This window comes from Macaca thibetana, chromosome 18 (genome assembly GCF_024542745.1).
Source record: "Macaca thibetana thibetana isolate TM-01 chromosome 18, ASM2454274v1, whole genome shotgun sequence".
Lineage (NCBI taxonomy): Eukaryota > Metazoa > Chordata > Mammalia > Primates > Cercopithecidae > Macaca > Macaca thibetana.
The window spans coordinates 52,116,497-52,141,553 of record NC_065595.1 but is presented as its reverse complement, the minus strand read 5'-3'; the positions used below and the strand labels follow the sequence as shown (position 1 = coordinate 52,141,553).

Genomic DNA, 25,057 nt, shown 5'->3' with positions numbered 1-25,057 from the left:
CTACATCCGGCTAATTTTTAAATGTTTATCAGAGACTTGATCTAGCTATATTGCTCAGGCTAGTGTTGAATACCTGGTCTCAAGGAATCCTCCTGCCTCAGCCTCCAGAGTCACTGAGATTACAGGTGAGAACCGCCGTGCTCAGTTTATGTACTTATTTTTACAAAGCAAAAGTCTCCGTAATTTTTATGTAGGCCTGGTTAGAAAATAATAGCCAACCATGAAGAAAGGTGCCTTCTCAAGGTGTCTTCGGAGTAACTACACAAGATATGAAGACAGAATTTTCCCGTTAGCATACTGTATAATCTAGCGAGCCCTGCCCTACAGGTTGAAAATGCTCTCATGTTGTGTGTGTGGTTTTTTTTTTTTTTGAGACGGAGTTTCATTCTTAGTGTCCATGATGGAGTACAGTGGCGTGATCTCGGCTCACTGCAACCTCCACCTCCTGGGTTCACGCCATTCTCCTGCCTCAGCCTGCTGAGTAGCTGGGATTACAGGCGTCCACCACCACGCCTGGCTAATTTTTTTGTATTTTTAGTAGAGACGGGATTTCACCATGTTGGCCAGGCTGGTCTCGAACTCCTAACCTTGTGATCCGCCCGCCTCGGCCTCCCAAAGTGCTGGGATTACAGGCGTGAGCCACCACGCCCTGCCTTCATGTTGTGTTTTGAGAGGCCATAAAACATACCACTTTACTCAAAATAACTCATATTCTGCACTCCGTGATGTGAAAGTCTATCATACTAAGGGGGTAAAATCACAGAGCTGGGGATATATATATATATTTTTTTTACCACACAGAGTCAGCTCTAAGACATAATTACACCAAATAGGAATTGTAAGCATTAGTTTATTGAGTTTCCTAGCTGATCATTTTAATTGCTTACCAAGCTGGGTCTAAGACAAAGACAGAGGGTAATCAGTTTCAGGGTAAATGACAGGATGTAATTTTCAGAGGTGAGAAGACATACGGAAAAAAGGACAGATGGAACCAAACTTTCATGGTTTCATTTTGCCCGGGCAACATCTGGAATACAGTGTTATAACAACCCCAATATCAAAATTATCCCACATACTTGTAATTTAAAAGGCTTCTTTTAGAGCCTCATCAATTTTGTTCGTTTATTCATTCTTCTTGCAATACTGTAAGCTCCACAAAATGCAAGGACAATGTTTGTCTTGTTGAATACTCTATTTCCACCAGTTGCTGGCATATAGAAAAAGCTCAATACATATTTATTGACTAATAGGAGTGAGATGAAATGAGAACTGCTATTTCTATCTCCTTTCTCCTTTCTGATAATTTTTCCCTGATAACCTAAGTTTGTGAATAAGTCCAGTTATTTTCTGCCAGCTGAAGTTCATTGTCTCCTGGATTGTTGTCAGAGTGAGCCTGAGGAAGCATTTGCAGGGACTGGGTGGCTTTCTGATTTACACAGTCACTGAGGCTCTCCCCTATTTTATTCTTCACACCATGCTGGTTTCTTGCTAGTCTGCTCTCTCTTTCATTCCAGACTTAAAAAAAATTCAGATTCATTTTATTCCCCTGATTAAAATAAGTATCTGCTTTTAAGAGCATTCACAATAATGTAAAAGCTGATTAACTAGCACTTAGCAAAGTTCGTATCTGCTGTCACGCATTCTCTCCCAAATATATGATTTATTCTGGTTACATTAAGCCCTAGAATTCACACACACTGTTCATGCTTCAGGATTCCTACTTGTTTCTGGGTTGTACCTTGATACAATTCTATTCAGTATTTAAAGTCAATTCAACTTATTATTGGGAATTGTTCATTGGAATCTATATTATGTCTATTATAGAATAAAGCAAATGAGTTATCCTGAAAATTATCTTTGGGGGATTAAGATTTTCAGCATAAGATACAAGACATAGGAGTATAAAAAATAAATCATTTAAGTAAAAATTATGTAATTTTAATTTAGAATTGAAACATCAGTATAAGTACATCATATTTCCCTTCTTTAAAAATACATATTTCTAACTTTAGTGAAAATGTCTGGGAGCAATGAAAACTCAGTAGCAATGAGTATTCAGTAACAAAAGGAAATGAAATCCTTGTGTAAATGGCTGATTCCAGGTTGAGATGAAATTATAGTGGCTTTAAAGAAGCTGAAGTTGCAGGGTGTTTCACTTGTGTGAGCCCTTTCCAAATTCATGAGAGGTCTTAGCAGTGTGGTCACATGGTTATGTATATATATATATACACACACACACACACATATTTGTTTGCAAAATACTCAAAACGATGATATTTTAAGTTGCAATTAGTTTTACTCTGATTTTCTCTTTGCCATAATTCTTTTTGGTTGAGTAGTTTTGAATTGGCCATGGGGATTTTAGAGGTCATGCTAAGGAAATTTTGAGGAGGGATATATTCTTATATAGTTAATGGTCCCTTGACGTTATTGTTAACTATTCTGATATAGAATGTGCCTCTCCATGGGAATCAATATAATATCCTAAGAAGGAGGGGCAAAGCTGAGGTCATATGAGGATATGAACATGTTCTAATGCCCATAACAATGTGAGAATAGTGAAGCAGAAAAAAAGTTTCAGATAAACAGAATCAAAAGCTAACTATGGAAATACCTCCAAATATTAAAGTGTGAGTCTGAAAGAAACTTGATAGTTTCTCCCAATACTTCATATTATTACCTTTAATGGCAAAAAGCACACTTTTGTGCCAACATAATTATAATCACTTTTATTGAAGTGTTATAGAGGAAAGAAAGATTTACCTTTCCACTCTCTGCTTAGAAGATATTATAAAATTATTGTCATATGAAGAGAATTCAGGTAAAAATGTAAGAAAAAGCATTACAGAGGTATTTCAACAGTTAGTAACAATATTATGTCTTTTTACTGGATTTTGTGATATTTGTAGGATGTCTACCTTTAAAATGGTATAGTTTGTTGTTATTTATTTTGTCAGTCTATTTAAATATTTACTTTTGTATCTTATTTTATATTCACGGTTTTGTACTTTTTTTCTTAATGAAGACCTTCAAACCATATAATCTGCTTCTGAAAAATCTGGATCCACATTATATCGGATTTGAAATAGAAAATACACAAACTGATCCTGGAACAGGTTGTCGTGCTTGAAAGCAAATAAGTGATCTGACACTGTTGGTCTTGCATCAAAAGGACACTGGAACCTGCTCTAAGGGGTTCCCATTGGCCTATGGTGGGACCACTTGAGGTTCAAAGTGACTTCGATTGACTAAAACATTTTATATTAAAACATCATGAAAAGGAAATAGACACACAAAACAAACTCATTGGATATTTTGGAGTCGCATCAACTTATTACTCAGAAAATTGATGGTAAGAGTGAAATCCTTAAGTATTGATCCTGTCTTTCTTGTATAAAATATATTTCAGGGTAAATGACAGCCAGCATGGGTAAGGGAAAGTTTTATACAGAAAAGTCCTAGCAAACAATAGAAAGCATGATAGGATGAGAAATCATCAGTTTGCAACCTTAAAGAAATAATGAATCAATTCAGTGTCCATCATTTGATAGTAAAGAAAGTGGGTGAAAGTTGATAAATAACTTCCATTCAGGGATGTGAAACAGGGGTGCTGGCATACCCTTCCCTCACCATGTCAACCATGTGCTTTTCTCAGAAAGAAGTGTTTAAATAAGTGTCAGACTTTTAATTTGTTTCCATCTTTATTACATCTCATATTAATTGATCAGATTTTCTTCTTAGTTCCCTGAGTCCATGAAGGGTTTCTTATCTTCGTATTCTTTGTTCATTTCAATTGGCAAAGATGTGGATGAAAATAGGAGTTTGATGCATTTTAAGTAAAAAATACTATGTGAAAGTTAATATTACCTTTTAAAAAAGCTGTTGACAGTGCTGATTTATAACCTGGAAGTAGTCACTATACTGTCCTTTAATTCTGAATTGCACTTAGAGTGCTATAGTCTCCATTTTTTCTTTTACTAATATTTCCAAACAACTTTCTCTGAGTCATATTTTATTGTTTATAACCTTTGAATCAAAACAAAGAAATTGTATTTTATATAATATCTTTTTGCTTGAAACTTTAAAAAAGAGAAAAAAAATCCATAAGGATACTGTCTCTCTTTCTCTCTTTTTTTTTTTTTTTTGGCACAGCAGTACTTGTTAAAATATAACAGTTTTAAATGCTGTTTGTTTCCTCTATGTGTACAATCTGTTGAGCTAACTTCTCTTCAGCATGTAGAACAGCACATTAATAACTGGCTTGCCTCTTTGAAGGAATTTTGTAGAAGTTCTCTAAGTACAGAAATCTCAAAAGAATTGCTTAAGAATAGAGAATCCTTGTTTTTATCAAGATCTTCACTCAGCAATGTCTAGGTGTAGCCTTATAGCAATGATACTCCTTTTGCTCCTAGAGGACAGTTTCTCCACCAACTTTGAATACTAGCTTTTAGAGATAATTACAGCCTAGAGCAAAGAGAAGGCTTTGAGAGAACTACCGGGATAACTGGGCAATCCCTGATACGTCACATACATCCTCGCTTAGGTGGTAACCAAACACAGGCAAAGCAGTTGAAACTGTGTGTGGGTTATGCTTTGTGTGTGGGTCTCAAGTTAACTGCCTTTTAATGAAAACTAGATGCTTACTAGATACTTATTCTATCGAATGCTTACTAATAATATATAGAAAAATAAAAAACAACCTCATACATACCTTATAATCATCCATTCACTTGTAAAATAAATAATCATAAGCTGTCATGGTTAAGAGTATACACTTAGGCATCTAGTAAACTCAGATTCAGGACCATTTCTACCACTAATTTAGTTTGTTATTGGGCAAGTTATATTTATTCATGTAAGCTACACAGCCTTATTTTTAAGATGTGAATGATGGAATTACCTGTTCCATAGAGTTGTTGTGATGTGCCGATGAGAAAATGAATGCTCTGTTACATAACCAGCATCCAATAAATGGTAGCTATCATTTTTATCATTATGTTCACGGTAAAGCAGCCAATGGGCACTTCCTCCTAGGAAGGAAAAGAACATTTTGGATGGGCCTGGCCAGTATTTACCGACTTGCCTGCTCATATGATTGCCTAGGGTATTTATTAAAAATACAGATTTCTGGCCATACTCTTCACCTTTTGATCTGAATAATCAGGGTACTGGGAGGGGTGTCTGGACTCTCCATTTGACAAGTACCTTGGGTGGTTTTATGGTCAAAATGGTTTTGAAAGTAGCGCTAGTGGACATAACACTGAGAATTGAATGACTAATGAATATCTACTTCCTTATTGTTGATGAAAAAAACTTGCAGCATGAAAACAAATCACAAACATCATTCTACAATTGCTATCCCATATGTATCCTGACCACACTCTGTGAATTCCAGCTTATTTCTTATTTTCCACATTTTGTGGGGTTTTTTGTTTGTTTGAGACCAACTCTCTCCCTGTCACCCAGGCTGGAGTGCAGTGGCATGAGCTCGACCCATTGCAACCTCCACCTCCCAGGTTCAGGCGATTCTCCTGCTTCAGCCTCCCAAGTGGCTAGGATTATAGGCGTGTACCACCGCGCCCAGCTAATTTTTGTATTTTTAGTAGAGATGGGGTTTCACTATGTTGGCCAGGCTGGTCTCGAACTCCTGACCTCAAGTGATCTGCCCGCCACGGCCCCCAGCAGTGCTGGGATTACAGGTATGTCCCACTGCACCCGGACTATTTCCACATTTTGACCACATGTTTTCTTCAAATTTTTATTTTTCAGTTTGAGAGAAACTGTTGGTAGAATAGAAAGAGAAAAAGAAAAGTGAGGGGAAGTCAGGAATCAAAGACAGAAAAATGCAAAAGATCAGAAAAATGACCGTTTAGTGTTTATTTTCCTTTATTTGCTGACCCAATTCAAATTTTACAACTTCTTCCGCACAGCTAAGTACTTACTGTGTTTAATTTGTCTTTGTTACATATGTCCTTGCAAAACATACATCGCTTTATGTGCAGTGTATTTTAGTTTATGTAAATAATATTGTTGATATACATCTTTTCTGACCTACATTTTTTAACAAAAATACTGTGTTCTTAATATTCATCTGAGTACCATGTGTGCATCTACGTTTCTTTTTCTAATTGCATTCCACATTCTACTGATCCACGGACAGTTTTACACATCCAGGTTCCTCTAGATTCCCTACCAGCACAAGCAGTGCTGCGTATAGAGCAGAGTCGCCTGCGGTGTGAGCTGGGGATATGCACACATTTTATGCAAGCCGAGTCATAGGGTCAGTGTGTATTTACGAAGTCCGTACACCAGCTTGTATTCCAGTATGGCTGCCTAGCTGACACTTCCAGCAGAGCAGATGCCTTCTAGAGCTGCAAATTCCCATCTACATTTGACATTTTCTATTTTTCTAACGTTTGCCAGTCATGTCTTACTGTCTTAATTTGCATTTTTCTGGGTATTATTAACTTTGAATTTTCTTTTATGTGATGGTAAGTTTTGAGGAGTTTCATTTCTCAAAAGGGCATTTGCTGAGTAATTGCGGTGGAATCTGATACCAACTTCATGCTTACAAAGAAGCTGCACTGGGTATTTTTAAAAGTTGTTTTCCCAAGTTGCAGTACCTCTCTTTTCTATCGGCATTTACATCTGAGCTATTCTTATATAACCTAGTTTATAAAAGTTCTTTCTCAGAGAGATATAAAGTTGAAAGAAGAGATTGTATGAGCACAGAAAGCGCTTCAGGCATATCTTCTCCTGGAAAAAATAATGAAGAATAAAAGAGAATATGTAAGTTAGGGTCCCATTAGAGGTGATAAAAGCCAGGAGAGAATAAAAGTATTTTAACTACTTTGGGTCATCCCTGGGATGCCTGGCAGCATGAATGCCTTGTACTGTCACACGAATAGTCAGGATTAAGAATGAAAGTCCAAGGAAAAGCGTATACCTTGTCCATGGTTACCTCGCTCCTAACAACTTCTAAAAGTTGTTTTTTTTTTAATCTAACACTAAGTGAGAAATAACTTTTAGAATGGTTGAAAAGGATGTCAGAATGTCCTGTGGGGATTATAAATAAATAAAATTGATCTCAGTCTCCTAGATGGAAGTAAAAGAAAGTCTCTTCCATGTCAGTTTTGCAGGCTACTGACCGAGAAAGAAAATTCATCTACTATGTTGTCAAATTTATTCCCTCCATCCATCAGTTGTCTTACAGGAATTTTTTTCTGAATACCCATTCATGCCCGAAGCATTGTCAGTTGTACATCCCCAGCTATTTTAAATTTGATTTCTCTCTATTTATGTCACTGCTGCTCCAGTTCAGGAGCATCCCTCATCTGAAATAGCTCTTGCTTTCACTTTCAAAATCTGCCTCCATTCTTGCTTTCCTCAAATCCATACGCCACGAGGTTGAGGCAGCTAGAATGCAAGCATGTTGCTTTCTCTCAAAACTTTTAAATGGTTGCCCACTCTCAGCAAATGGCATAGACACCCTCACATGCCATGGTAGACTCTCTACTTTCTTCCTCTCCCAGACCTCTCCATGCTAGTGTGTGACTTAGCTGATTTTAGCTCTGTGGAAACACCAAGCTGTCTGTTGCCCTTCAGTCTTTGCTCACCCTGATCTTTCTGCCTTATTGGTCCTCTTACCTCCTCTTTCCTTCTCTGCATAGATAAATCCTATTTATTTAATCAGACTCAACTTTGGGGTGATCAGTGAGTGATCCTCCTTCTCACTCGGGCTGAGCTAAATGTCTTTCTATGGTACTTCCAAAACATTCATGAACATGTCAATTATTAGACTTGCTGGCTTATGGTTACACTTTCCGATGCTATGGTGTAAATGTTCTTCCGCTCTGAAAATATGATTTCCTTATCCTTAGATTGGTAGTAAAAATATTAGTTTAAGGACAGGCAGAAGAATTCCTCCAAGGAAGAGAGTGATTTTGGATTAATAAAATACCTTGATGGTTGAGAGGACTTTAAGAAGGGGGAATGTCTAATATTCAATTTTACATCCTCTGTTGTACTGACCAGCAATATAATTGCCTTCTATTGTGTTAGATCTTCAGTAAAGTATATGGTCACACAGTCTTGAGCTGGTAAATTGGTGAATAAATGTATTAGCTGCTGTTTAAAGCAGGATAGTATGGAATGAAGCATGTGCCCAAGAGTGGCAAAATTCAGAGAAGGCATCAATAACTCACTGGAAGCAGCAACTGTTTGTTCTGGAAAAAGATAAACTTTAAAGAATTTCCAGAAATATACAGAGCATTCATTAGATTTCCTACTGTAATTAATTTGATGTTTGAGCCAATTTTAGTTTGAAAGATAAGGAAAAGAATGTTAAACTGGAGGATATGGGCAAACTGTATTTTATAATATGGGAAAGTAAAACATTAGATAAAAAATAGTTTGTGCATAAAAACGAATATAACAAAATAATAGCAGTTGTTACTGGATGCTCTTTACTTTTTTAATGCATTTCTGTAGTTGATATATTTAATCAAATGACTAAATAATGCTTTTCACCTCAGGGAAAGTTTTCAAGTGAACAGTTTAAAAATTATACTGCCATTGATGATTTGACATTAAAAGATCACATATTTAGTACCAGTTGTTAGTGTTTACCATTACCATTTGTTTTTCACTTGGAAAATTGTTTCTGAGTAACCTGTATGTTATTGGACAAAGTTTAGGAAGTGTTTACTACTCTACCTCTCCCGAATTCTTCAACTGTGCTGAAACCTGACTTTAGGTAAACTAGGAGAGGGGTATCTCTGGTGCCATTCGCAGCCTTCTTTTTGAAATCTGTCTCCTTCATTTCAAAGTCCGTGCAGGCTCCTGTGCTGCCATGCTGGGCTCTCAGCTTTTCTCCACGTTGTGTCCATTGGACTGTCCATTACAATGGCTTTGTTCCTATTTGCCTCTAGTGAAAATTGTTTAATCAGGGTCGTATTCCCTCAGGATTTTACACTCCTGGACACAAGGTTATTTGGACAAATGAACCCTTGATAACCTGTTGCTCTTCTTTAGATAATTTTCAGTTGACTCTTTCTCTACCTCACTTTCTCTATCTTATCTAATAGGCTGTGTTGGTTTTGCCTAAGAAATATCTCTCAAACCTATGGCCTCTTCCCCTATGGACATTGCCCTAATTCAGAGCCTTGTTATTGTTTCCTTTAGCTCTTACAGAAACTATCTAGCTGGTTTCCTGTCTTCAAATGTTTGTCTCCCATTTACATTTTCCAAACAACCCCTAGAATATGTTTGTGCAATGTAGATAGCATTATGACAGCTCTTTCCTTTAAAAAACATAACTTTAATGATACAATGGCAAGTTTAGAAATATTGCTCTAGAATACAGTCCAAACTTCTCAGCATATAATGTAAGATGTTTTTATGGTTTGATACTGCTATTCTTCTCCAGTAGCAACTTTTGCCATTCTCTTTCACTGTCTCTTACTCCCTGATGTAGTTGGGAATTTTGTCCCCACTGAAATCTTATGTTGAACTGTAATCCCCAGTGTTGGAGGTGGGGCCTGGTGGAGTTGTTTGGGTCATGGGGGTGGATCCCTCATGGTCTGGTGCTGTCATCACAACAGTGAGTGAGTTCTCGTGAGATCTGGTCATTTAAAAGTATGTGGCACCTCTCCCTCAATTCTTTCTTGCTCCTGCTTTTACCATGTGACCTGCCTGCTTCCACTTTGCCTTCTGCCATGTGTAAAAGCTCCCCAAAGCCTCCTCAGACGCTGAGCAGACGTTGGCGCCATGCTTGTACAGCCTGCAAAACTGACGGCCAATTAAATCTCTTTGTAAAATAAATTACCAAGCCTCATGTATTTCTTTGTAGCATTTTAAGAATGGCCTAATATACTCCCCAGTTATTTCGTTTTCCCCAACCACACCATGTTCTTTCTTTATACTATTCCCTCTGCCAGGAATTACCCATCACTGCATCCACACCATTACTGTTTGGCAAATCTGAGGTTGTCTAGTGTATTCCATGTGAACAGTTCTCTCTCATTCACAGCTCTCTCTGCCATGGTAGCCCAGCACTTTCCCCTTTATACATTCCAGTAGCTAGAGCACTGCACCATTGCATTGTAGGTGTTTACTCATTTGTCTGTGTTACCATTATCCCCTGAGGCCATTGAGGATCTATATGTTGTTATCTCTGTAGTTACAGAACCAACCTATAGTCGTTTCTAAATAAATGGCAGGGAAATGAGAAAATACAATATAAAAATTGACTTAAAGCACAGAGTTGTTTAGGAAGATTCTTCTCAGTGTCACCTCATGTGGCCATACTGTTCTTTTTGCTAACATTTAGGAATTTGATAAGGTTTGCTCATTCTATTAACATATTCAATTGTTCCCTCTCATGCTCAGATATCTAAGATTTCCCTGGGCATCTGGCTTGGAAAGGTAGCAAACTTTTTATGTAAAGTACCAAATAGGAATTATTTTAGGTTTTGCAGGCTATCCTAACAACTCACATCTGCTGTGGTAGCTCGGAAACACCAAGAGAAATCATATAAATGACTGGACAAGATTCTGTTCCCGTGGCATTTTACTTACAAAAACTAGCAGTAGGCCAGGTTTGTACTGTAGCTTTCTGATCTGTGGTCTAGATTTAGGGTTTAGGTTTATACATCTAAACCTTTGGCTCAGATTGTGGTAGGTTTAGGTTAATTCATCTGCCAAACAGTGAGGTAGTGCCGAGCTTTGCTATTCCAGGATTTAGGGATGAACAATACATATGTGCAGTCAAATTCATGATAGAAATCTTAGGAGACAGTACATTGGTTAATTTTATTGGTGTTCAAATGACAAAGCATCTCGGTAAAGTTTCTATGATAGTCACAAATCAGAGGTGGTCCACTGAAAATGCCTATATTATATTGTTAGTTCTGGAGCAAATCTACTGTCTCTAGCAAGAAATACTCTGCCTCTCAGAAACCACATTTGCAAAGCCTCCTTTCAGCAGTGTGGGACTGAGTATATACTAGATTCCTAAGTACTTTTTGAATTTTCACTTGGAGAAGTAGGTTACTGCTAGATGTCTCCCCAGGCAGGACAACACCTCTGGCAAGGAGACAGCTTGTTAAAGAGCGTAAGGACCAAGTTGGAGATGCACAAGAAGCAGTATTATTCATTTACGCTTCTCAGAAACAAATTTAATCTCAAGTAGAATGTATCCAAACATTCTAGTAGCATTTTCTTTAATGCATTTGTGTTGAGGTAAAGCAGTAATTGCAAAACCCAACATCGTGTTGTTCAGACTTCTATTTCTTGAGCTGATAATTTCTTTGCTCCTCTTAGTTATTTGTGTCCAGTGTTCATTGTTCTCTCTTATTCCTGAGGAAATAGCATAATGATTATAAAGTGCTCTCCGTAGGCATTATCTTTGCTGTCATTTTGCTTCATGATTGCTCCTGCCATGATGAGTGAGCACCTTCCCAAGCAGTACCTGCTAAGAAACAACTGTTTTTGAAGATTGCTATGTGACATCCTCAAGAACATTTGAGCTGAAGAAAAGCTGTCATTTTATCTGAAAGGACAAATTCAAGGTAGGCCACAACATTTTATAATATGTAAGCAAAGTATGTGAATGAGAAACACTTGTATTTTATAAACTGTATTCCTTTTATTATGTTGTTACACGTTGGCATCCTTTCTACATACCTATGTTAAATTAATCCCATAATCTATAATAGTCCCATTGATACAGTTTGGCTGAGTCCCCACCCAAATCTCATCATGCATTGTAGATCTCATAATTCCCATGTGTCACAGGAGGGACCCAGTAGAAGGTAATTAATCATGGAGTCGGGTCTTTCTCATGCTGTTCTCGTGATAGTGAATAGGTCTCATGAGATCTGATGGTTTTATTATGGGGAGTTCCCTACACAAGCTCTCTTGCCTGCTGCCATGTACGACGTGACTTTGCTCCTCATTTGCCTTCACCCATGATTTCAAGGCTTCCCCAGCCATGTGGAACTGTGAGCCCATTAAACCTCTTGCCTTTGTAAATTACGCAGTCTCGGGCATGTCTTTATAGCAGCATGAGAACAGACTAATACAGTCATGTAGTCCCTAACACTGTGAATAATTTACAAAAGACTATGCTGAAATTATCTTAAAACTGCCAATTATTTCCTAGTGAATGCTCATCTTTATAAAGAAATAAAAGGAATTCAGTAAGGGCAGAATGTCAATAGCACAGTCAGATTACTTACTGTGGGCAAACTTCCCTAGTAGGTAAGATCAACTTTGGCAGTTATCTAATCTGAGGAAGTAAAATTGTATTCTGGAAATTTATCATATTAGTGGTTCTGTTTCAATGTTATAATTTGAGCATGCAACTTTTTCTGTAGAGACTTAGTGGCCTTAAATAATCAAAAGGAATGTTATTGAATTTTCACAAGAATCCTTGACAAAGGTCTAATATCCACATCTACAAGGAACTTAAACAAATTTACAAGAAAAAAAAAACACATTAAAAATGGGCAAAGGACATGAACAGACACTTCTCAAAAGAAGACATTTATGTGGCCAAAAAACATGAAAAAAAAAAACAAACTCAACATCATTGCTCATTAGAAAAGTGCAAATCAAAACCACAATGAGATACCATCTCATGCCAGTCAGAATGGTGACTATTAAAAAGTCAAGAAACAACAGATGCTGGTAAGGCTCTTTAGGAATAGGAATGCTTTTACACTGTTGGTGGGAATGTAAATCAGTTCAACCATAGTGGGAGACAATGTGGCAATTCCTCAAAGACCTAGAACCAGAAATACCCATAAGAACCAGCAATCCTATTACTGGGTATATACCCAAAGAAATATAAATCATTCTATTGTAAAGATATGTGCACACATATGTTCATTGCAGCACTATTCACAATAGCACAGACATGGAATCAACCCAAATGCCCATCAATGATAGAATGGATAAAGAAAATGTGGTACATATATACCACGGAATACTATGTAGCCATAAAAAGGAACGAGATCATGTCCTTTGCAGGGACATAGGTAGAACTGGAAGCCATTATCCTCAGCAAACTACTGGAGGAACAGAAAACCAAACACCACATGTTCTCATTCATTAGTGGGAGTGGAACAATAACACATAGTCACAGGGAGGGGAACAATATGCTGGGGCCTGTTGAGGGGGTGGGTCAAGGGAGAGCATCAGGATAAATAGCTAATGTATGGAGGGCTTAACACCCAGGTGATGGGTTAATAGTTGCAGCAAGCCACCACGGCACACATTTATCTAAGTAACAAACCTGCATGTCCTGCACATGTATCCCAGAACTGAAAATAAAATAAAGCATAAAAAATAAAATAATAAAAATAGCAATCCGGTTTCAGTCAGTATTTTATGTGTTTGAATATATATATAAAATCAAGGTATAACATCTTTCTTAAATTAACCATTGCTTAATCTTGACAATAGCAGTACCAATAGTATAAGTTTAACAGTTTACTTAGTTTTGACTTTGTAAAATCAGATTTTTTTTTTTTTTTGGTTTTCTACTGTGTGTGTGTTCAGTTGCATAGTGATATAATGAAAGTTCATACATTATATTTTTAAAATAATTTAGAAATAAATTTTCCTAAGAAGGCTTGAGAGTAGAGTATAATAAACCATGTGTCTGGTTTACAAATCATGGAACTGAAGCAAGAGAAGTTCAAGTGACTTCCCTAAGTCCACATAAGTAATTTGTGTCTGTCTAAGGACCAGAAACCAGTGCTACCGGCTTCTGACCCAGTGCTCAATAATCTGCTTTCCTTCATTTGGGAATAGGGTTTGGAATTGCCAACACTATTTATCAGTAACAGACATAAGCCATACATAATGTTTTATTTCCACTAACAGGAAAAGAAAATAGAAAACAAATTTATGGGAATTTGAAAGTATCCCTGGTTGCTGTGCTGTCACCATCCCTTCTCAGGCATAATTTCACTCTGGCAGGTTGTGTCTTTAGTGTCTGAGACTTCTGGGGCATTGGCTGAGTCCAGTCTGTCTCTGACTTGTACCACTTCGAGGACAACAGGCACATCAATCTGTAGTGCTTTGATATCAAAGCTGTCTAGAAGATCAGCAATTAAGCAAAATTTTTCTGGGTATGATCAGAATGACTGACTTCCCAACATTTCTATTCAAATTATGAAGATTCGTTGTTACTATTTTACTCATACAGTTGTTAAAAGACAATGAGAGGAGAGCAGGTGGTGTATATGCATATATTCAAAAGATATTAGAAAAGGAAAACTGGTAGAATTCACATGGTAAGATTTATTATCCTTTGTATTGAAAAAGAAGATGCTATATTTCCTTTCTATATGTTTTCCCAGCTGGATAATAAAACCTTTATCAAAATTACATCATTAAAAAATAAAATAGTAATAATGTTGATCTAATCGTAAGTGAAAACTAAAACATAGAGAGTTCTAGAACAGCCCAAATTACCAAATAAATCAGTAATGAATCTGGGAAAAAACCCTTACGTATTTCTGACTCCGAATTCACTTTCACCCAGAAGAAAAATATTATTTCCTGAAATATTAATGAAGAATGTTCACTGGGGCCTAAGTATAAAGTTAACAAAGCAATTAAGACTCAGAAATTTGCAGGCAGGTATAGAAAAATCAGTTTTGCCTGGAAAAGCTCTCATGAAATAAACCAACCAGGAGGGGAAAGGATGCCCCAGCTTGGAAGCCTGATAGTATAAAGAGAGATGTCATTGCATTACCCGGAACTCAAGGTTTTCTGAGTGAAGGAAAATGATGACCATTTGGGTTAGCCTGATGAAGATGTTGGATTCTGTGATTGATTCCCCTGAAAAGCAAAACAAAACCACTTTGGTCCCGACAGTCTGGAGCCTTTAGTTTTTTAACATTTCTTCTCACTATTACTCAGCTGAGGAGTCAGCGTCAGTCTGGGCGTGTTGTATTTCTTTTTGCAACCAAGTTCACAGTCATTAACAAAAAGAACTAAGGGAATTGCATTTAGATGGCAAAGCCATCTAATGCTTCCAGTTACAGGCATGTACTGCATAAGGCTGTTTCAGTTAAGATGAAACATAAATACAACAGCGGTCTCATAAGATTATAAACTGTACTTTAATGATACGGATAGGAGGCAAGAAAATACTGGGTAGAAGAGGGCGGAGTCTCTGGCAAGGGCGCCACCGTCAAGCTTGGACCCACAGCCTTAAATGAGAACATGCATTTCTGTTTTCCCACTTAAATGTTGCCTTTTCCAACACCATCTTGGCCCTCCACACTCTCATGTTGTACCTATAGAAAACCTGACATGCATTCCTGTTTTCCCACCTAAATGTTGCCTCTTCCAACACTACCCTGGCCCGCCACACCCCGCACCTTGTACCCATAAAAAACCTAAGCTCCATTGACAGAGGAGCAGGGCAGCACAGCAGAGAAGGAGAGAAGAAAAGAAGCATCTGAATGTTGAGAGAAGAGGCAGCCGGACATCAAAGACTGTGGTCAGAGAGGAGTTTGGCCAGGGACAGTTGGAGAGGTCCCACTGTCCCACTCCATCCTCTTTCCTGCTCCCCATCCTATTGAGAGCCATTTCCATCACTCAGTAAAATCCTCTGCATACACCATCCTTCAATGCATTCATGTAACCTGATTCTTCCTGGACGCTGGACAAGAATTTAGGATGCACTGGTGTGGGAGCCCTAAAAGGCTGTCACAGTGACTCTTCACTGAGCCATTTAACACCTAAGCCTTCCATGGATAGCAAAGCTAAAAGAGCGTTGTTTGTAACACATGCCCTCTGGGGCTCCAGAGGTCATGAACAACCCCTAGATGCTGCTGGGACAGTAGATGATGTTGGGGTGGTACAGGGTTCATTCTTGTCAGTGCCCAAAAGCACTTGCCCTGGCTCCTGCACCCACTCACTTGCATGCTACCCCTCTCGCAAGGAGTAGGAGCATATAAATGAGCCATACCTCTGTGGCAAGTCCCGAGAAGGGGTTGGGTGGGGGGATCTCTCCTGTCTCACTTTGTAAATGTTTAGATACTCGCATACTTTCCATTGTATTACAATTGCCTGCAGTATTCAGTGCCGTGACATGCTGAACAGGTTTGTAGCCTGGGAGCAACAGGCTATACCTTAGACCCTAGGTAGTTAGTGGGCTAATACCATCTAGGTTTGTGTAAGTATACTCTATGAAGTTTCCACAAACATTAAATCACCTTACAACACATTTCTCAGAATATGTATCCTTGCGATTAAGAGATGCATGGCTGTACCCAGAACATTTGTTCACTTATTCTTCTCTGTAGCAAAAAGAAAACACCACTGGAGAAGAGATGCAAAGAGCCACCATTCAAGTCTGTAATCCAACCCTGTTGCCCTTTCCAGCTCCTGAGGTTTGAACTGATTTTTAATCAATATTGTTTCAGTTGGGGTACCTTTTCCAGTATAACTGAGAATCTCTGACAATCCATAAAAAGAACGGGCTTTGCAATGAGAACTACTTAGTCATTTTTAGCTGCTTCTCTTCTTAGCCGTATCTGAGATAACCCCTCCTCTTTTACTTGTGTGCTGGGACAGCTCAAAGTTGAGACAAATGTTCTAGCTGCCTCATTGCCAGAGATGCATTTCTAGCACTTTGGGCCTATTACTGAAAAAAAGATTGTGCTTTTTTTTTTTTTTTTTTCTTTTTTTTCTTTTTTTCTGTTCAAAGTCTCACAGATGCCCTTGGATATACTTCAGATAAACGTGAATCAAATCTAAGGAACTTTTGAAGTTTGCTAGTTAGTCCACTCAAAGAAAAAAGGCAATTTCCATATTAAATTGGGTATCATTCTGCAGCCATGCTCTACTTAAAACTTTGTGTCTAGCAAATTTCAAGCTGTCAATCTTTGTGAATGACTCCTTAAGAAGAGCTTACCAGTTGTGCCCCCAAAATGGGTGGAGTACTGGACTTCCCCCTGCATAATGAAAGCCTATTGTAGGACGACCATTCATAAGATCATTTAAAAGGCTTTTAAACCGCAGCACCTCTACCACTAATTGCTAGGCAAGACATTACCATCAGAGGCCCAGATTGCTCTTTAAAAGGTTTTTAAATGATAGTGTGAGGAAATAAAGCCTTGTCATGGAAAGCTTTTTTAAATGTGCTCTTCTTCCTTATGCTAGAAGCAGCAGTCAGCCTGGACTTTGCACATAATGAGACTGTGAATGGTTGATGAGTGTCTGCTACTAGAGGAAGAAACAATGAATGAGGGGTGAAGTGAATGGGGGCTTTCTCGTCATTGTGTGTAGCTTGAATTAAAGCAAAAAAGAGGACTTCTGGATTTAGCACTAAGACTTTCGAAGCCAGAGATCTGCTTTTTCTCCTTACTTGCTCCCTTTACTCAAAACAACTGGCAATAGAAGACAGACAGACATAATCTCTTAAGGAAAATACAATAAATAACTCTATTAAAAAGGAGTCCTTAATAATAGGGAAAAGAACCTTCTTTTTAATGTTTCTAGAATAATCACTTGAATGTTATTATAAATCTGTATAAAGAAATATTTTTATGGTACTGTTTTTGTTTTAATTTTTTTGAATTAAGTTTTCAAACAACAGCTAAAGAATTGGGGTGCTGGATTCTTTATTACACCAAATTACATCATCTATATATTGTTATTGCTACCATTTATTTCATGATAATTGCCTTTCCATTAAGACAAACTCTTCCTTTTAATAAACATTATTTCCCAGAATACTCGAAGTTTTACCCTTTGGCCTGGCACTGACTGTTTTTTGTTCTTTGGTTTGAATCACTCAATATAGAAAACTGAAGGGTGGCCCATCACAGGGCAAGAAAGTAATAATGTTTCTAAATATGTCTTATTCTAAGTCAGATATAGACATTCATGGGTATGCTGTTCAAAGTGGCAGTTATTATTTGATATACTCTTAATGATCTACTAATTCTTGTAAAGTTTCTATTTTGTGATCCACTAATTCTTGTAAAATTTATATTTTATGCAGATTATTAAATGTTGCTAATAATTTTCCTTGTAGAAATTACAACATATGAAGATGTTTACTATATTTATTACTTGTAATCCAACTATTTAAAAATATCTTTAAAGTGACATAATAGAAAATACAATAACATAATATAAATATGATAATGCTCTTCAAGTAGAAATGAGGAAATTAGTGAAATGTAAAAACTAGAGTAAATATAATGATATAGGCTAATATAGTATCCACAATTAAGTATTACATTTACCTGTGTGATTTCTGGCTACTAAAGCCAAAAAGGGAATCTAATATTCTCTTCTATATGTAATAAAAGAAAATTTAAGCTTTTTTCTTTTTTTAAAGAAATGTTCCTGCAACTAATTAATAATAATAAAGTAACCAATGGGCATGTCCTATCGCATTGGAATTGTAGACTAGTATCAGATACGCAAAATAAATGTACAGTTTCCCCTTAACAAAAAGATTTTTTAAAAAATTTGGTTCTCTTTCAGTATCTGACATCTGACATCTCAGAGGCTTGGAGGCCAGCTCAGTTAGAAATTCTACTGTGGGAATATAGAGTTTGGGGTGCCTCTGTCTTTAAGCTTTTGAAAATGACAGCATGCCTAAGTAAACAAAAACAAAACAAAGCAAACAAGGAACTGCCTATAGTTCTAGTGAACATTTGCTCTTTAGGAAATACTCCAGATTGAAAGTTTGTTTTCTTCTCAGTAAATTGGACCCTGTTTTTAAAAAAGTATTAATTGAATACCATACAAACAAGGGAGCTCTGACCCTGCTAACCTCAAATGTGAGGTTTAATCTGAAATTAAAATGAATTCACTGTGGTTAATAGAATAACTGTATCTCCCTAGCATGGTCTTTCTAAAAGTGCGCAGTGTGCTCCATCATTTGCCACGGTGTAAGCTACATTCGCCCAGTCGTTCTAATACCAGCTACTGAAAGTCCCTTGAACAGTGAAGCATGTACAGGAGCTCAGCAGAGCCCAGAGGGAAACCGTACCTGTTTAGGGGCACAGTTAAAAGAGAGAGAATTGTTGCTTCAAGTCTTAGTGAAATAATTTTTCTAATCAGGAAATTCAATATTACTCTGCTGGAGATGAATCAGATTTTTGAAGACCAAAAAGACACTGCTCTGCTAGTCTAGTTAGCGACTTTCTCAAAAAAAAAAAAAAAAAAAAAAAAATCAAAAGGCAAACTTGCTTCCATTTGATGCTAAAGTCCAGCTACTCTGACTGCCCTGGATCACTGTTTCCAGCATTCAAATAGGTCAGAAGCTTCTCTCATGCACAAAGTGGTGTAGATCTGGGGAATCAGGGTGTAATCAATTTGGCTTAAGCCTTTTGTATTTTCTCATTGACTAGTGAAGATACTGTATTCCCTGTTAAAAGAGCATGATTAAATTTCTTAGCTACTTCCCGTCAAGTGAAAAGTAACTCTCCATTTTCTCTTGTCTATTGGAGATTATGAAATATCTAGAACTGATTTCTCCTATTCCTCTCTCTCCTTTCTATCTTATTTCATCACTGTACATTGATGAAGAAACAAGACTTGCAGAACATGTCTGCTACACACTCATCACTGTCAATGTTGCGGAAAATGATGCTACGACTATCTGTCTGCAGAAAGAAAAAAAAAAAAGTCAAACTTCAAAACCATTTCTAGTTGTAGAACTATTAGGAGTGGAAAAAACAAACATTCTTTGTCCTTCTCACCTTTCATTCTGTTTTGTTCTTAATATGGCAGCATAGGCTCTTAGTAATGAGCTGCCCTTTCTAGCCCTTCAGATGATCACGGAGGCACTTTGACAGGCAGAAAGGTTTGATTCTGTTACTTATTAGCGGTGTGGTCTCAGGAAATTCACTTGGTCTTCTCCTCAATCTCCTCATATCTAAATAGGAATAGTGATCTACACTTTAAAGTTTTGCTGTGTTAAATAAGATAATGTGTGTAAAATATCCAGTATCTCTAGCAAGCCTCCAAAATATAATACGTCCCCCCAGTTGCTTTTTCATGCCATAAAATTAATCAGGTAAACGTAACATTATAAGAATACTCCCCACCCCAACCCAATATGGCAGTCTATTTTGATGTCTCCAAGAGTAAAAAATGACTGAAAACAGTGATTGTTCTCTGAGAAATGGCACTGAGGGTAGGAGGGTGTAGTTATAGGGAGATGGTATTTGCTTTCTTATGTTCCAATTTTCTACAGTGAGAACGCAGGTAGGTATCATTTGTGGATAAAAGTATTCAATAATATTAGTGTACTCACAAAAATACATGTATAAATATCATGCCAAAGTAATCAATACATTACAGAGGCCTTGCTCTGCTATTTATTCCTATTTGTTAAAAGGTAAGCAGCTGGGGATGCACTGGTCAAATATACAAGTGTTTCTTTGACTTCTGATTTTCTTCATTGTGCTTCGCAAAATTATATTACATAATAAGTATCGGAAGGTGTCATATGCATGTATAACTACTGTTCCTTTGTCACTAAAAAGAAGTAGAAAAAACAGTTTTGGAGTTATGTAATGTTATACATATTTCAATGACATTATTAATTAAAATATTTCTGATGCCAAGTCTGTTAGAATAATGTTTAAATGAAATAAGTATGTGAAACCATAAAATATTAGCCTTTTAAATATTGACTCTTATTTTTGATTGTGGTAAATGTAAAATTTGTCATACTAACCATTTTTGAGTGTAAAATTTAGTAGCATTAAATATATTTACAATGTAAACTACTATTATTTCTAAAGCCTATTTATTTCTAAAGCCTTTCATCATTCCAAGTGGAAATTCTATAATCATTAAGCAATAACTCCTCATTTTCCATTTCTTTAGTCCCAATAATCTCTTATCTTTCTGTCTATGCAAAATTTTTCTGTTTTAGACATTTTATATAAACAGCATCATACAATATTTTCCTCATTGCATATGATTTATTCCCCTCAGCATGATGTTTTCAGGTTTCATCCATGCTGTAACATGTAACAGACTCTATACTTTTTATGCCTGAATAGTATTCCATTGTACTTATACATCACATTTTGCTGGCTCATTCATCCATTGATAAAATACTTAGATTGTTTCCACCTTTGGCCTATTGTGAAGGATGCTGCAATGCACCTTGGCACACAAATGTTTAAGTCCCTATTTTTAATTATTTTGGGTATATACCTAGGAGCAGAATTACTGGGTCATACAGTATTTCTATGTTTAGCTTTTCAAAAAACTGCTTTCCACAGCACTGAATAATTTTATATTCCAACCCACAATGTACAAGTGTTCCAATGTATCCACATTCTTGTGAACACTTGCAATTTTCTGATATTTTGATTATATTCTAGTAGGTGTGGAATGGTATTGCATTGTGGCTTTGACTTATTTACATTTCCTGAATGTCTGATAATGTTGAGCATTTTTTTTATGTGTTTAGTGTCCATTTGCATGTCTTTGGAGAAATATCTATTCTGGTCATTTGCCCAATTTTTGACTGGGTTCTTTTTTGTTGAGCTTTAGGAGTACTTCATATATTCTTGATGCTAGACCATTCTCAGATATATGATTAACAAATAGTTTTCCAGTTTGGCAGGTTGTCTTCTCATTTTCTTGATAATGCTCTTTGATGCACAAAATTTTTATTTTAAAAATTAAATTGATCTCATTTATCTATTTTTCTTTTGTTGCTCATGCTTTTGATATCATATCTAAGAGTCTATTTCCAAGTCATGGGTAATTAACATTTATGTTTACTGTTTTCTTCTAAGAGTTATATGATTTTAGTTCTTACATTTAGGCTGTTAATCCATTTTGAGTTGACTTTTCTATAGGATGTGAGGTAGGGATCCAACTTCTTTCTATTGCATGTGGAAACTTAGTTATTCCAGTAGAATCTGTTGGAGTCTATTCCCATTGAATGGACTTCATTCCTTATAAAAAATCAATTGGTGTAGATATGATTTTATTTCTATACTTCCAATTCTATTACATTAGTTCATATGTATATTCTTATATGAGTACCACACTGTTTTGTGTGGTTAGCACTAAGTTTTGAAATTAGGAAGTTTGAGTTCTCCAACTTTGCTCTTCTTTCATAAGTTAGTTTTGGCTATTTGGGGCTTCTTGCCATTACACATGAATTTGAAGATTGGCATTTTCTGCAAAACAAAGTTGTAAAAATTTGGTAAGGATTTGGTTAAGCCTGTAGATGACTATTCTCACTTTTCTGATTTTTTTTTTTAAATCATGAAACTGTGTTTGATTTTTGTCAAAAGATTTTTCTGCATCAATTGAAATGATTATGAGGATTTTCCCCATTTTTCTAGTGATGTAATTTTCATATTTGAACCACTCTTGCATTTCTGTGATAAATCCCAAGTTGGTCAATATGTTTAATCCTTCTACTATGCCACTGGATTCATTTTTGAGGAATTTTGCATCTATATTCATAAGCAATATTAGTGTAAAATATTGGTTTATAATTTTTGTTTTTTATGATGTCTTTATGTGGATTTGATATTAAGAAAATGTTAGTCTACAGAATGAGTTTGAAAGTGTTTACTCTTCTATTTTTTGAAAATGTTTGACAAGCATTGGGTTAATTCCTCTTTAAAAGTTTGACAGAATTCACCAGGGATACCATCTGGTCCTGGATTTCTCTTGTTGGGAGGTTTTTGATTAGTGATTCCATCTCTTTACTGTTACAAGTCTACTGAGATTTTCTATTCTTGAGTTAGTTAAAATGATTTGTATTTTCTAGAAATTTGTCATTTATTTATCTAATTTATTGGTAAACAACTGTTCTTAATATTGTCATTTAATCTCTTTTATTTCCGTAAGATCTATAGTAATTACTACACTAGGGGTGTCCAATCTTTTGACTTCCCTGTGCCTCATTGGAAGAAGAAGAATTTTCTTATGCCACATATGAAATACACTAATACTAACAATAGCTAATGAGATAAAAAAAATCACCAAAAAATCTCATAATGTTTTAAGAAAGTTTATGAATTTGTGTGTTGGGCCGCATTCAATGCTGTCCTGAACTGCCTGTGGCCTGTACAAACTTAGTCTACACTTTCATTACTAATTGTATTTATTTGCATTTTCTCTCATTCTTTGTTAGTCTAACTAAAAGTTTGTGTCATTTTTGTTAATGTTTTCAAAGAATTAACAATTGATATCATTGATTCTCTTTACTGCATTTCTATATTTCTATCATTTATTTATCTCCACTTTAATATTTATAATTTAAGTTCTTTTGCCAGCTTTGTTTTTTCAATTTTTTAAAAAATATTTATGGTTAACTATTATGTACAACAGAATGGTGGAATATATTTATTGGGTACATACAATGTTTTGATACAGACATACAATGTATAATGATGACATCAGGGTAATTGGGTTCTATCACCTGAAGCCTTTATTATTCCTTTGTGTTAGGCACATTCCAATTCTAATCATTTAGGTACTTCTAAATATACGATAAATTATTAACTATACTCACTCTAGTGTGGTACAGAATACTGGTGCTTCTTTCTTGTATCTAATGGTATTTTTGTACCCATTAACCATTCCCACTTTATTGCTCCACCCTGCTACCCTTCTCGGTCTTTGTCAACTGTCATTCTACTCTCTATCTCCATAAATTTGTTTTTTTAGCTCCTACAGAGGAGTGAGAACATGTAACATTTGTCTGTCTGTGACTGATTTATTTCACTTAATTCCTCCAATTCCATCCATGTTGTTGCAAATGACAGAATTTCATTCTTTTATGGCTGAATAATATTCCATTGTGTATATGTGTCAGATTTTCTTTATCCATTTCCATTGATGGACACTTAAGTAGACTTTATATGTTGGCAATTGTGAATAGTGGTGCAATAAATATAGGAATGCATATATCTTTTTGATGTATAGATTTCCTTTTTTGGGATATATAGCTAGTGGTGGGATTGTTGGATCATACGGTAGCTCTATTTTAGTTTTTTGAGGAACCTTCAAACTGTTCCTCAAAACATAGTGATTGTACCAATTTACATTCCCACCAACAGCATATAAGCATTCCCTTTTCTCCACATTTTTGCCAGCATTTTTTATTGCCTGTCTTTTAGATAAAAGCATTTTAACTGCTGTGAGATGACATCAAATTAACTTTTAACTTCTGAATGAGTATTTATTTCAATAATTATGCTATTTAGCTCTAAAATTTTCATTTACTTATTTTTTAAAAATAATTTCTTTGTTTTCATTGATATTCTCATTTTGTTCATAAATCTTTTTCCTATTTTCTTTGATTCCTTGTCCATGTTTCTCTTTAGCTGTTTGAGCATGTTTAAGAGAGTTGGTTCAAAGTCTTCTGATAATTCTGATATCTGGACTTTCTCATGAGTGATTTTGGTAAATTTATTTTTTTAATGAGTAATACGTTTCTGTTTCCTGTATGCCTTCTTACGATACTGAGGGAAGAAAGCTAGACAACAAAGAGTACATAGTGTATGATTATTTTTACTTAAATTTATATAAAGGCAAACTAATCTATAGTGATAAGAAACAGATTAGTGGTTGCCTGCAGACGGATTTATAGGGATGAATGGATTAAAAATGGTTACAAACTATGGGATATAATGGAAATGCTTGTTTTCTTTATTGCGGCTATTGTTTCATAATGTATCTATATTCAATACTGACCAAATGCTACACACTTAAAGTGCAGTTTATTGCACTCCAATGATACATCAATAAAGTTGAGCAAATAAGATTTGTCAAAAACCCACTTGCAAGTAACGAAATGTATAAAAATTAAATTTAAGCATTGGATCTTTGAAAGTAACCTATTAAAACAAAATGTCATAGGTATATATGCTTTGGGAAAAAATATGTGTGTGTGTGTGTGTGTGTATATACACATTACACATACATACATATTTTTTCCCAAAGCAAAAATAACCACCTTGAGTAAGATTTGAGTAAACTGAGACATATGGAACTTGTAGGATTTATTACAGAACCTCAACTA

General features: G+C 36.0%; 1 long non-coding RNA gene across 2 annotated transcripts in view; it reads left to right on the top strand.

Annotated features, from left to right (window-relative positions):
* LOC126941012 (uncharacterized) overlaps nucleotides 1–25,057 on the top strand; it is a 140,078-nt gene that overhangs the window by 42,536 nt on the left and 72,485 nt on the right. Inside the window, exons 1-2 of one of the 2 annotated variants that reach the window (XR_007721047.1) lie at nucleotides 3,033–3,352; nucleotides 11,399–11,570. This is a non-coding gene — a long non-coding RNA (uncharacterized LOC126941012). Of the gene's footprint in view, nucleotides 1–3,032; nucleotides 3,353–11,398; nucleotides 11,571–25,057 lie in introns of those variants that run through there. The other variant, XR_007721046.1, reaches the window with a different exon arrangement.